This window comes from Odontesthes bonariensis, chromosome 6, assembly GCF_027942865.1.
Source record: "Odontesthes bonariensis isolate fOdoBon6 chromosome 6, fOdoBon6.hap1, whole genome shotgun sequence".
Lineage (NCBI taxonomy): Eukaryota > Metazoa > Chordata > Actinopteri > Atheriniformes > Atherinopsidae > Odontesthes > Odontesthes bonariensis.
The window spans coordinates 21,279,681-21,291,053 of NC_134511.1; positions in this window are offsets into that span (position 1 = coordinate 21,279,681).

Genomic DNA, 11,373 nt, shown 5'->3' on the forward strand with positions numbered 1-11,373 from the left:
AAACGGATTTTGGTGTGCATGCGATGCAGCTGTCTTTTATTTTGAAAGGGCCTGACGCATTGTTTATGAATGCACGCATAAGTGACAGTGACAGGTGATGCTAGCATCCGAATCCCTGATCCACATAAAATGTCCTCTCACGGTAAAAAAAGAAAAGTTGATTCAGAATGCCGCGTTTTCAACAAGGCATGGACAGCGAAATATTTGTTTACAGAGGTAAAAGGTAAAGCTGTGTGTTTAGTTTGTGGTGTGTCAGTGGCTGTGTTAAAGGAGTATAATATCCACCGTCACTACGTGACTAAACACGGGGAGAAATACAATAAATAAGTTCTGTGTGAGGAAGGGACATGCCATCCCTCAGATTTCAGAGGCAGACTGGCTGGCAGATCTTGCTTTTACTGTTGATGTGACTGCTCAGATGGATGAACTAAATGTTAAACTGCAACTGTTATTAACTATTAATTTGATAGAATTAGTATTAATTCTCATTTCAACCTAAACCACAATTCATGTTTATAAATATTTAAATATTCTTATTTATTACCAAAATAATCTGATTTAAATATTTTATTATAAAAATAAATATAATGAGAAAACACAAGTCAATATTAAATTTGAGTCATTGCTGGTTCGGCCCTCCAACACATTTCAGATTTTTCATGCCGCCCCCTGAAGAAATTAATTGCCCACCCCTGCTTTAGGGGCTCAATAGTGAAGTACCATCAATTTAGAGAAAAATTTATCAACTCATCAAATGCATAACTTAATCATCAAATACCCACAAAACAATGTGGCCTTCCTGTCAGCTGTAGCTCCACTACAAATATATGGCAAATGATCCATGACAGATAGGGCTTTAAGTTTTACAAAAAAACAAAAAAACTAGCACAAATTAATTTGAAATAGCCAAATTAATTTGAAAAGATTTACGTACCCCAATAAATACTAATCCCTAGTTGTTGACAACATTATCTGCCAACAGAAACACCAGGTTTAGATAGAACTGGATCTATATATAAGACAATGACAATTGTTCCCTTTTTTTAAGGGAAGTTTTTCTTGGTAGGAGCAGGGAGAGAAAGTGTGTGTTACAAGAAAAAGTGCTAGTTTCTGAATATGTGTCCTTAAGGAGAATTCACAACTGTCAGTGTGCGACCAGCTTAGCCTTGCACTGTTACACTGTCACAGTCCAAAAAATATGAGTGCACACACAACTTGCCTCTCACACACATACGCATAAGAGAAGCACCAACAAGTATGACACTCAAATGATGGCATGGAGACACTGGCACATGCTCACTGATGTACACAAGCATACGCATGCATACCACAGAGCCAGAAGAGTACTGAGGCTGGTGACAGTCCCTGTCCCTGTGCTGGTGTCAGTCTCTGCAGAGGAAGCAGGCAGAGTGACACAGGGTGGCCAGTGGTGACACACAGCCTGTCATCACAAAGTGACATAAATGACCCACTTTCCTTCACAGTCAGCCCTTTTCCATCGTCAGCACTTGTTCTAACTTTGTATATCTGGTTTCATTTAACTCTAATTCCATCTTAGTTGTCTCCTGGTTCTCTTACATACACACACATGCATATGTGTGTATGTATATGTATAAAAATATATGCATGGAGGAAAATAACTGAGTGATAGTGTTAAAAGCTTAGACAGGTCAAATAAAAAACATAAATGTCCATAAATGGATCAAAGCTTGATATGAGTTTAAGAGATAGACACAAAGATATTTACGTTGATATATGTCTTGACAGCCCACCGGGCAGGTTATACGGGTACTCATGTCATTTTTCACTCCTGCATGTCTTCTGCAAGTCATCTGCTCATGTACATTTTGGGAATTTGCTTACAAGTCTGATCAAATCAACTTGCATCTCACAGGAGTAAATGTAAAGCATAACAAAATGATTTCACCAGGAGAACAAATTATATCTTTAAAAAAAAAACATTTAAGCAAGACAAGCCAACAACTGTTTATTTTGTGTTGGAATCTTCTTTATTACTCTACATCGTGCCAGAAAGGGAATTCAGTTTACACAATAATCAAAATGTTTTTTTTGTTTTTTTTCCCAAATGTGTTAATTATGGAACTAACACATATAGTAAACAGAAAGCATTTGACCATCGTCACTAGGATTCCATGTTTACATCCCACATAAGGTTCAGGTCTGGACTCTGGCTATTTCAAAAGCCAGGCTATTTATATTGTGATCTGGAAACCATTTATTGACCACTTTGGCTTTGGATCATTGTCTTATCTAAAGATCCAGTTCTGTCTAAAGCCAGTGTTTCTGTTGAGTGTCCAACGTTTCACTCAGAATAGCTTAATCCTGTTTTCTCATGGTGCTGTTTACTTGGCTAAAAACAACAACAACAACAAAAAACATTGCAAATATTCCAATCCCCCAGCTTAGCTTTTATTTAACAAGAGCCACATCTGTGTCCAAACAACTCCATTTTAATCGAATAAGAGTGCAGAACTGACGACCAGAAGCTTCCCCCTTTGTCCAGATGAGCTACACAAAGGAAGCTTGTGCTTAACTTGGAGAGGCAAGTCCACCTTTATCTTGGTAGTACTCTCAGCCTTGGGATGTTGGTACTAGAATTGTTCAGATAGATTCATGAAACTGGCCTTGGTGTTGATCCTTGGACTTGAAGAATCACTGTTAAAGATTAGATTAATTTCCAAAGTATCATTTTTATTTGAGGTTCTGGAGAAAGTCATCTTAGATAATCAAATTTATGAATGGTAACTGTTTTTAGTACCTTCAGTATGGAACCATAATTTAGATTTCTCATGAATCCCTCATCAGTAGAGCACCCATAACAGTCGTTACTAAAACAAATAACAGTGAAATATTTGCCCATTTAAGCAACAGTTCTAAAAACTTAAATCACAGAGGAATGCAGCAACATTGAAGTCCAGAGTTTATGGAGCCGATACATAATTAAGGAATCCCAGCCTGAGCTCTTAATGGTGTCCTTTAGCTGCCAGTAACTGTTATGTCCTGTGGTGTGTGTCTTACAACTTGGATGGGTAGCCTACAAGTCCAAGCCTACCTTCTGATTACACAGCAGACAAAGGAAAATGTAAGTACTTGAGAATTCCAATGGTTATTAAGTACTACAGGTCTCAAAATAGGTAAGAGCTAACTCTCTCTCCTCTGTCCTGATTCTCCTGGACCTGTCTGCAGCATTTGACACAGTGAACCACGACATCCTTCTCTCTACCCTGGAGGGAATGGGGGTTTCTGGCTCTGCACTCTCCATGTTCTCATCCTACCTGACAGATCGCTTCTACCAGGTCACACTGAGAGGGTCTGTGTCGAAGCCACGTAGGCTCACCACCGGGGTTCCCCAAGGTTCGGTCCTGGGTCCTCTTCTTTTCTCCCTCTACACATCATCCCTTGGTTCTGTCATCCACTCCCATAACGTTTCCTACCACTGCTATGCAGACGACACCCAGCTGATTCTGTCTTTTCCCCCTTCTGACACCCAAGTGGAAGCACGCATTGCTGCGTGCCTGGCAGACATCTCGGGGTGGATGTCGATGCACCACCTTAAGCTCAACCTGGACAAGACTGAGCTGGTGTTTCTCCCGGGGAAGGCCTGCCCATTCAGAGACCTGGCCATCACCATGGATGACTCTGTGGTGACATCAACCCGGACCGCGAGGAATCTGGGTGTGATCCTGGACGACGAACTGTCGTTCTCGCCAAACATCGCATCAGTGACCCGTTCCTGCCGATTCCTCCTCTACAACATCCGGAGGATTCGCCCCTTCCTCACCGACAAGGCAGCACAGGTGCTCATCCAGGCTCTTGTCATCTCCCGCCTGGACTACTGCAACTCCCTCCTTGCTGGCGCCCCGGCTTCTGCCATCAGACCTCTGGAGCTGGTTCAGAAAGCTGCTGCTCGTCTGGTGTTCAACCTCCCCAAGACACGGTCACGGCTTTTCTCTGTTCTGGCACCCCGATGGTGGAACGATCTCCCGACTGATATCAGGACAGCTGAGTCGCTGCCCATCTTTCGCCGTAGGCTGAAAACCCACCTCTTCAAGAAAAACTACCCTAATCCGCCCTCTTAGGACAGCACCTGCGCCGTCCTAGTTCCTTACGCACTTATTGTTTCCTCCACCACTGGCACCCTCTATATTTTCATTACCCCCTACCCGAACCAGGGTTTGAATCCCAGTCCTGCTTTTCTTACCTCTTTTATTTCTTCCCCTACCCGAACCAGGGTTTGCATCCCATTCCTGCTTTTCTTACCTCTTTTATTTCTTCCCCTACCCGAACCAGGGTTTGCATCCCCACCCCGCTGCGACTGGTGTGCAGTTGGTGAGAGGCTGGTTGGTTATCGCACTTACTCTAGCACTAGTTTTGCTCTTGGCTGTTTGGTATTGGAAGGAAATGCACTTATGATTTCTTGTGACCTGAAGTTCTTTTGCCTACCGATGTTGAACGCACTTATTGTAAGTTGCTTTGGTTAAAAGCGTCTGCAAAATGACCGTAATGTAATGTAATGTAATGTAAGAGAGGCAGTGCAAGAGAGAGGGTGGGACCAAGTTAAGTGGGTCACACCAAAGGGAACAATACTGTGTGTCTCTTTTAGGACAATCTAAAAAGGAGGGCTGTTATTTCAACTGCTGAAAGTTATTAGTGCTTTTAACTACTTTTGCCATGACTACTGTCATTCACTTTTCTCAGGTATCAGTCAGGGCTCCGTCCATCATCTTCAGTTTATTTCAAGTGCCAAAGCTAGACTTATTCCCAGGACATAAAGGTGCAAACATCCCTGGGCTTGCCTCACTGTTAGACGATATTTTTTACTTGAAATAAAAATCTGTTTGCCTACCTATGGGCTAAACATATATCATGCATCATTGTATTTCAGCCTACAGGTAATCAGTGGGTGATGCTGTACAGTGGTTGTGAGCTTAAACAGAGTAGATTCATATTTAAGCTGATTAAACTATCACACATGTAAACATGTATTGTTTTTCTCCGGCACAGGGTCATGAAGACATCTCATTCCGGGTGAAGCAAATGCTCACTGGCAGGCCTTCTCAGTATAAAGAATTATTTAAACTTTCCATCATCATTATGTTAAAAATGCAACAATTTGATTCTTAGTGGAATTAAAATCTCCTGAAAACTGCAAACAAAAAGTACAGAATTTAGGGTCATGGAGGAATAGCATGCGGATACCGTTATTCTTTTCAACACAAAATATTGGATCAGGTGTGGTTGAAATTAGTAGAATGCATAAATATACATGAGTAACATGTCCAGTAAAACCTAACATAAAAACTGTAAGAAAAACTTTGGGCCACACTGAGATGATTTAGGAATAATTTCTTCAAATTGTCTGTAAATCTACTGAAGGTTCCTCACTTATATACTCTTCAAACCATAACTTAATCTGCATTTGCTATGTTTGTGTTTATTATAGTATTATTACCTTTACTATTATCAATGTTGTGTTACTATCATCATTATTATTACCCACCTGACACACTGAGTGAAAACATCAGTACCAGGGCAGGTAAAATCCCCATTCACACCAATCCTGCTCTGGATGAACGCGGGCGTATGTTTGGCAATCTCTGGGATTAAAAACGTCAGATCACTGTCACAGTGCCCTGATCTGAAGAGTGCAGACCCTACCTATAACAGTGAGGAGTCACTTTTGACAGCCGACGGACATGAATCAGAAGTTTTCAATCCCAGATACAGCTTAACACATGCCAGCCTTCACTCAGAGGTTAGTTTCTAACTGAAATGGGAGTTTACCTCCATTTTCACCCAGAGACATTATATTCAGTTTCTTGCATTTCAGCGTATGGCATCTCTCGATGAATACTGAACAAGTTGCAAGACTACATTTTCTTTATTTAGACTAAAAGATGTCAACAAAAATGTAATTCATAAAAAGACAAAACAAGGCGCAGCACGTTGGTGTGGTGGTTAGCACTGTCGCCTCTCAACAAGACGGTTCCAGGTTCTATTTCCTTTCTGTGTGGAGTTTGCATGTTCTCCCTGTGTATGCGTGGGTTCTCTCCGGTTACTCCGGCTTCCTCCCACTGTCCATAAACATGCATCAGGTTAATCGATGTCTCTAAAAATTTTCCTAGGAGTGAGTGTGAGCATGTCATCTGTCTGGTTTGTCTCTGTTTTGCCCTGTGATGGACTGGCGACCTGTCCAGGGTGTACCCCGCCTTTCGCCCAATGACCGCTGGGATAGGCGCCAGTCCCCCCCCCCCCCCGACCTGACAGTTGGATTAGGCGGGTATAGAAAATGGATGGAGATACAAGGCATTTTACTCATGACCTAAAAAGTCTGAGGTATTTATGAAATTACTTGGGTAATAGAGCGATGAGAAATGAAATAAGGTTATAGAATTAGTCGAAAAACAGATGTTACCTGCTTGGATTCTTTTCAAATGCATAGAAATTTGTCCTTGTTTACACATATTCCTGCAACTCAGTGCTAACAATGTGTGTCATGCTTAAGTCGCAAATTCTACGCTTCCTTCTACAGGCATTCACACAAAACCCTCACACACAGGAATAAGCAATTTTCAGCATGACATTGAAAATTCCCTTTGATCTTGATGTTAGAAGACGTCTGAGCTGTTTGGCAATCAGTGAGTGAGGACAGAATAAAAGGAATACTGCTTGTGCAGTGTCTCAGTTGTACTAATACAAATTAGTGAGAGAGTGCAAGGAAATGTTAGGAGGCTACATGAAAATCACCATGACACCATTCCTTGCCACATTGAATCTGCTCTGATCACCCATGCAACGTCAGTCATAAACAGGATTTCAATGCTTAACTTCTCGAAGAAAGGAGAGAAAATCTGTAGCGCTGCAAATGTGGTGGGGAAGAATAAAGAGGATGGGAAAAAGAAAACAGAAAGGGATGAAAGAAGAAAAGGAAAGTTACGCCCTGGCAGTTTTATTTGCTGCCACTGCTCTCGGATTTATTTCAAACTGCTATTTTTAGTTTTCTCATTTCAAGAGCGAAAAAACATTTGGCTGATTTTTCTTGTTACGTTGTGACCTGTTCTGCGGCCGTAAAAGCCCAAAGTAGCTTACTGGCTATTTACTCGTTGTAGAAACCAATAGTTTTGAGTTTTAGATGATGGATGAGTAGGAATAAATCAGGTAGCAGCTGTGTCTCCTCAATCTCTGTTATCTACTTCCTCTTTCATATTTCCTCACAGATAGACTTCCTGTGTTGCCCAGGAGACTATTCATCACCATGACAACCAAGTACACCATGTGCAGTTATTACTTGAGCCTATTATTATAAGGAGAGTTGCTTCTTGGTGTACAGAAGTGCATACAATTTTCATTTTTGCGTGTACACAGAAGGAAACTGCTTATGCACACCTGCATTTTAAACCCAAATGTATATGCAGTGTTATTACAATATACATATAGAACTTTTTTTTCTCTCAGGAGCTTCACTGCATGGTGTCAATCATGGCTTTTTGAATAACTTTAGCCAACTTTCCTGTTGTGTTAAACAGAGAACAGAGCAGCAATGCATTCCTGCTTGAAAGTTCCACAGCTGAACCCTTTACGTGGCTGTCAATAAACTTTTACAAAAATTTGCAATTAAAGGAGCAATGACAGCAATCTGCAGACTGGGAAAGTGCATATAGTGGTAATGTAGATGGACACACAGTTGTTGAAAGATGAATACCCACTTTGACACATACGGACCAGCTGTCTTGCTTGTTAAAAAGTAGTCTCCATGGTATTCAGCAGTAACATTAACTGAAAAGAAATCTGACAATTTGACCAAAAAGTGACAGCAAACTATCTGCAAATAACTCTGCAGAATACTAACCATTAAGAAGAAATAAAACACTGTCAAGCTGACAGCTCTACTGTTTCTTTTCTATTATTATTCATTAAAACAAAAAAAGATGCATCTTTTTTGCATCTCTGTTTGTATACGGATTAAACTTTTATTATCATCGGAATTTGGTACGTTGTGTAGTCATAATGATATATAAGACTAAACAAGAGATATAGGATTTTTTTTATTCTTTATTATTATTCAATTCTCATAACACATATAGAAATATAGTTGTACTGGACTGGTGATCCAGTCATGTTCAAAAATCATGCGCTTTAATTTCTCAGTGACCCAGCCTTAGTTCTATAAATGTTAATCAGCGCTATTAAAGAGCACTACAATGTCTTGACCATTAAGACCAACTTGCTGTATAATATAGTATATTCATATATATATATATATATATAGTGATATTAACATATCTAACAAAAAATATTCATAAACATCATTAGTGTCTTTCTGGAGGAAGAGATATGCCTTTCATTATGTAACACTGCGAGAGAGAACAAGAAGAGAGATCATTAAAAGGAAATATTTCCTACTGGGACAGAAATATTAAAAATTCTGACACAGAGGTTGACAGCTCTAATTAAGAGTTTCACAGTAAAAAAGGAAAAAAGCAATGAGTGAACTTAAACTCAAGTTCAGTACGAGTAAAAAATAAGATGTAAGAGTTAGATAGAAAAAAACACCCTCTAAAGAACATATTCATGGTTTGTCATGTAATTTCAAAGAGAGAGACTTGAATTGTGATCTTAGCAGTGACTCACAACCTTTCTAAAACAAAACAAAAAGTGTCAATAACTTTGCAGTATGAGAGCTCATTATTTTTCCTTCTTAGGAAGAAGTTTCCATTCAGATGGGAATGGAAAATGTCGCCAAAATAAAACAGCGAACAGCATCCTGTGATGACTGTGGGTATGTAACTGGGTATTAATGATATGAAAGACATGAATTGGAAAAAAAAGAAAAAAAAACACTCCAATTATTCAAATGTTTCGTGATTCTTGCAAAACTTCTAATTGACTCCCCATCAAGTTTTGAAATGATGAGAATGACAAAATGCAGTTTTGATTGAATCTTTTTAATAATAAAACAATTTGCATGAAAAAATCAAGTGATGCTCCTTAGGACCTTAGGAGTTTTTTTCCTTATAATTTTCCAGTTGGTTACGCAACGCGTGCTGCTCTGTCTACAAAGCTATTTGCAGTAAGTTTTCTTTTAATATTCAAATTCAAAGTCAACTTTATTGTCAGTTCAGCTATATGTACAACAAGACATACAGAGGACTGAAATTGTGTTTCTCTCATCCTCAGTATAGACAGAATGAAAATATACACAATAACGAATGAATCCAAATAAAATAAAAATTAAATAAAGGTAAATTAATAGAAAAAAACCTACGAAAAAAAATATTGAAACTGCTGTTTTCTTTGTTCTAAAACTTCACCTAATAAACTCTGACCTTAATTTTAGAAACAACTCCCTTTAATATTCCGCCAGTTTATTCTTCTTTCTTTGTTTCATTGTTTTCCTCTTGTCTTGCGTGCTCACCCACTTTCCCAAATATTGGCAGAAAACTGCATCTAATTCTAAATCACAACTCTAAATAAACTGAGCCACATGAGACCCAAAGCACCTTTAAAGCGGTGGAAATGATTCTTTTTCAGCCTGAATGAGCTAAAGCACCATGTCTAAAGAGCTAAAAAAAAAGGGGGGGAAAAGAAAGAAAAGAGTATATTTTGAAATCTTCATGCATGTCATTACCCAGTGGTTAATTATTTTCATTCCTGTGGTTACACTGAAAAAGCTCTGTGAGCTGTTTGCCATAAATACCAATTAGAAGTGCAGGTTTTTCTCTTTTCACCCACACATGACTCTTTAATGTTCGCCGAGATGTTAAACTAAGTAAGTGGAGAAAGAAAAGAAAAAGTGCAGTTTCCAACATCTGTTTTGCCTAAGACTTAAGCAGAGATACCAAACAACCACAAGATGAAAATCCTGTTTCTTGCTTAAAACAATGAAAAATAATTGGATTTTAGAGGATATTTTTGATGATTCCCCAACTAAATCCGATCAGCCAGGAATTTTGCAGGGAGCCTCTTATATTACAGACAACTACACAGATAAAGTCTGCTGAGATAAGAGATGTATATAAAACACAAGCTATTGGAAGAACCCAAAATATGTTCAACAAATTCAGAGATATTAAAGTGAAAGTTCGGAGTAGATTCACCCTAGGGTCATTTGAACTATGACATCCGGGAGCTTCAATGTAAGATAAGGGTTGATCTACTACTGTAGACAACAAAGCAAGGCTGCTCAATTTCTCCATTGATAAAATAAATTCACAACTCTACAACATAAAAATTCATAAAAAATCATGTAAAATATAGCATATACTTTGTTGTCTACAGTAGTAGATCAACTCTCATCTTACTTTGAAGCTCCCAGATCAAGGAAGTGACGTCGACGCAGCTTTAGCAGCAGAGAAGCTATTAGGCTTGTGTTGATAATAATAAACTCCTGGACTATTTTCAAACTTCCAAATGCATCGTTTGGTGAGTACAGACCATATTTGTACTACTGTAGAAGTTTGGTGTCATGGCATGTGATTTTAGTGTGGTAATTTTGGAGATACTGCCAGGGTCCGTTAGCGCTTGTACTAAGCTATTCGGGATAACTCAGTAACTCAGCTAATGTTCAGCCAAGATCGAAAAAACTTCGGGTGGGCTACTTGGCTGGATGTCACGGTTCAAATGACCCTAGGGTGAATCTACTCCGGAGTATCGCTTTAAAAGAATATGCCATCTACAAAATGGCATTTCCAGACGTTCTTTCAAAAGCAACAAACACCTCAACGTGTAATCTGTTGATTTGTTTTAACCTTTATTTAACAGACAGAAGTAGAAAGAAAATCATTTCCAGTGTCTTCACCGACCTACTGCATTGTTAGAATTAGAACAGTTTTTAAAGTAAAATTTTGCAGTCAGGAATACTCTTCAAAGTCAGGAGAGAGACAAGTTTACCATCGTTTGATATCACCCTTCCCTTAAACTAGTTCTTAATTGTTTGGGAATCAAGGATACAAACCATTGCAGTTTTTTGCAAGAGGAATCTTCCTCCATTCTTGCTGAATACAAGATTTTAGCTGTTTTATTGTCTGTCTATGTCAGAAATTTCAAGTTTTTTCTTCCATTTGAGTCAAAACCTAAAACCGGGTTTTTTTTTTGTCAACACAAGATGATACATGGCAAGCTTCACTGGTCATCAATTAATATGAAAATAACTATAAATAAATAGGTATTTATTTCACATTTAAACTGCAGTCTTATACTGTATAAACAGGTCTTCAAAAACATCAGACGGACACTTATCACATACACGAGCGCTCAGGGGCTGAACCAAATGTCAATGTCAAGAAAATCAAGAATTCAAATTTTGTCTTCAATTCTTATCCTTGAAATATTTCTTTTACATTTGATCATTTT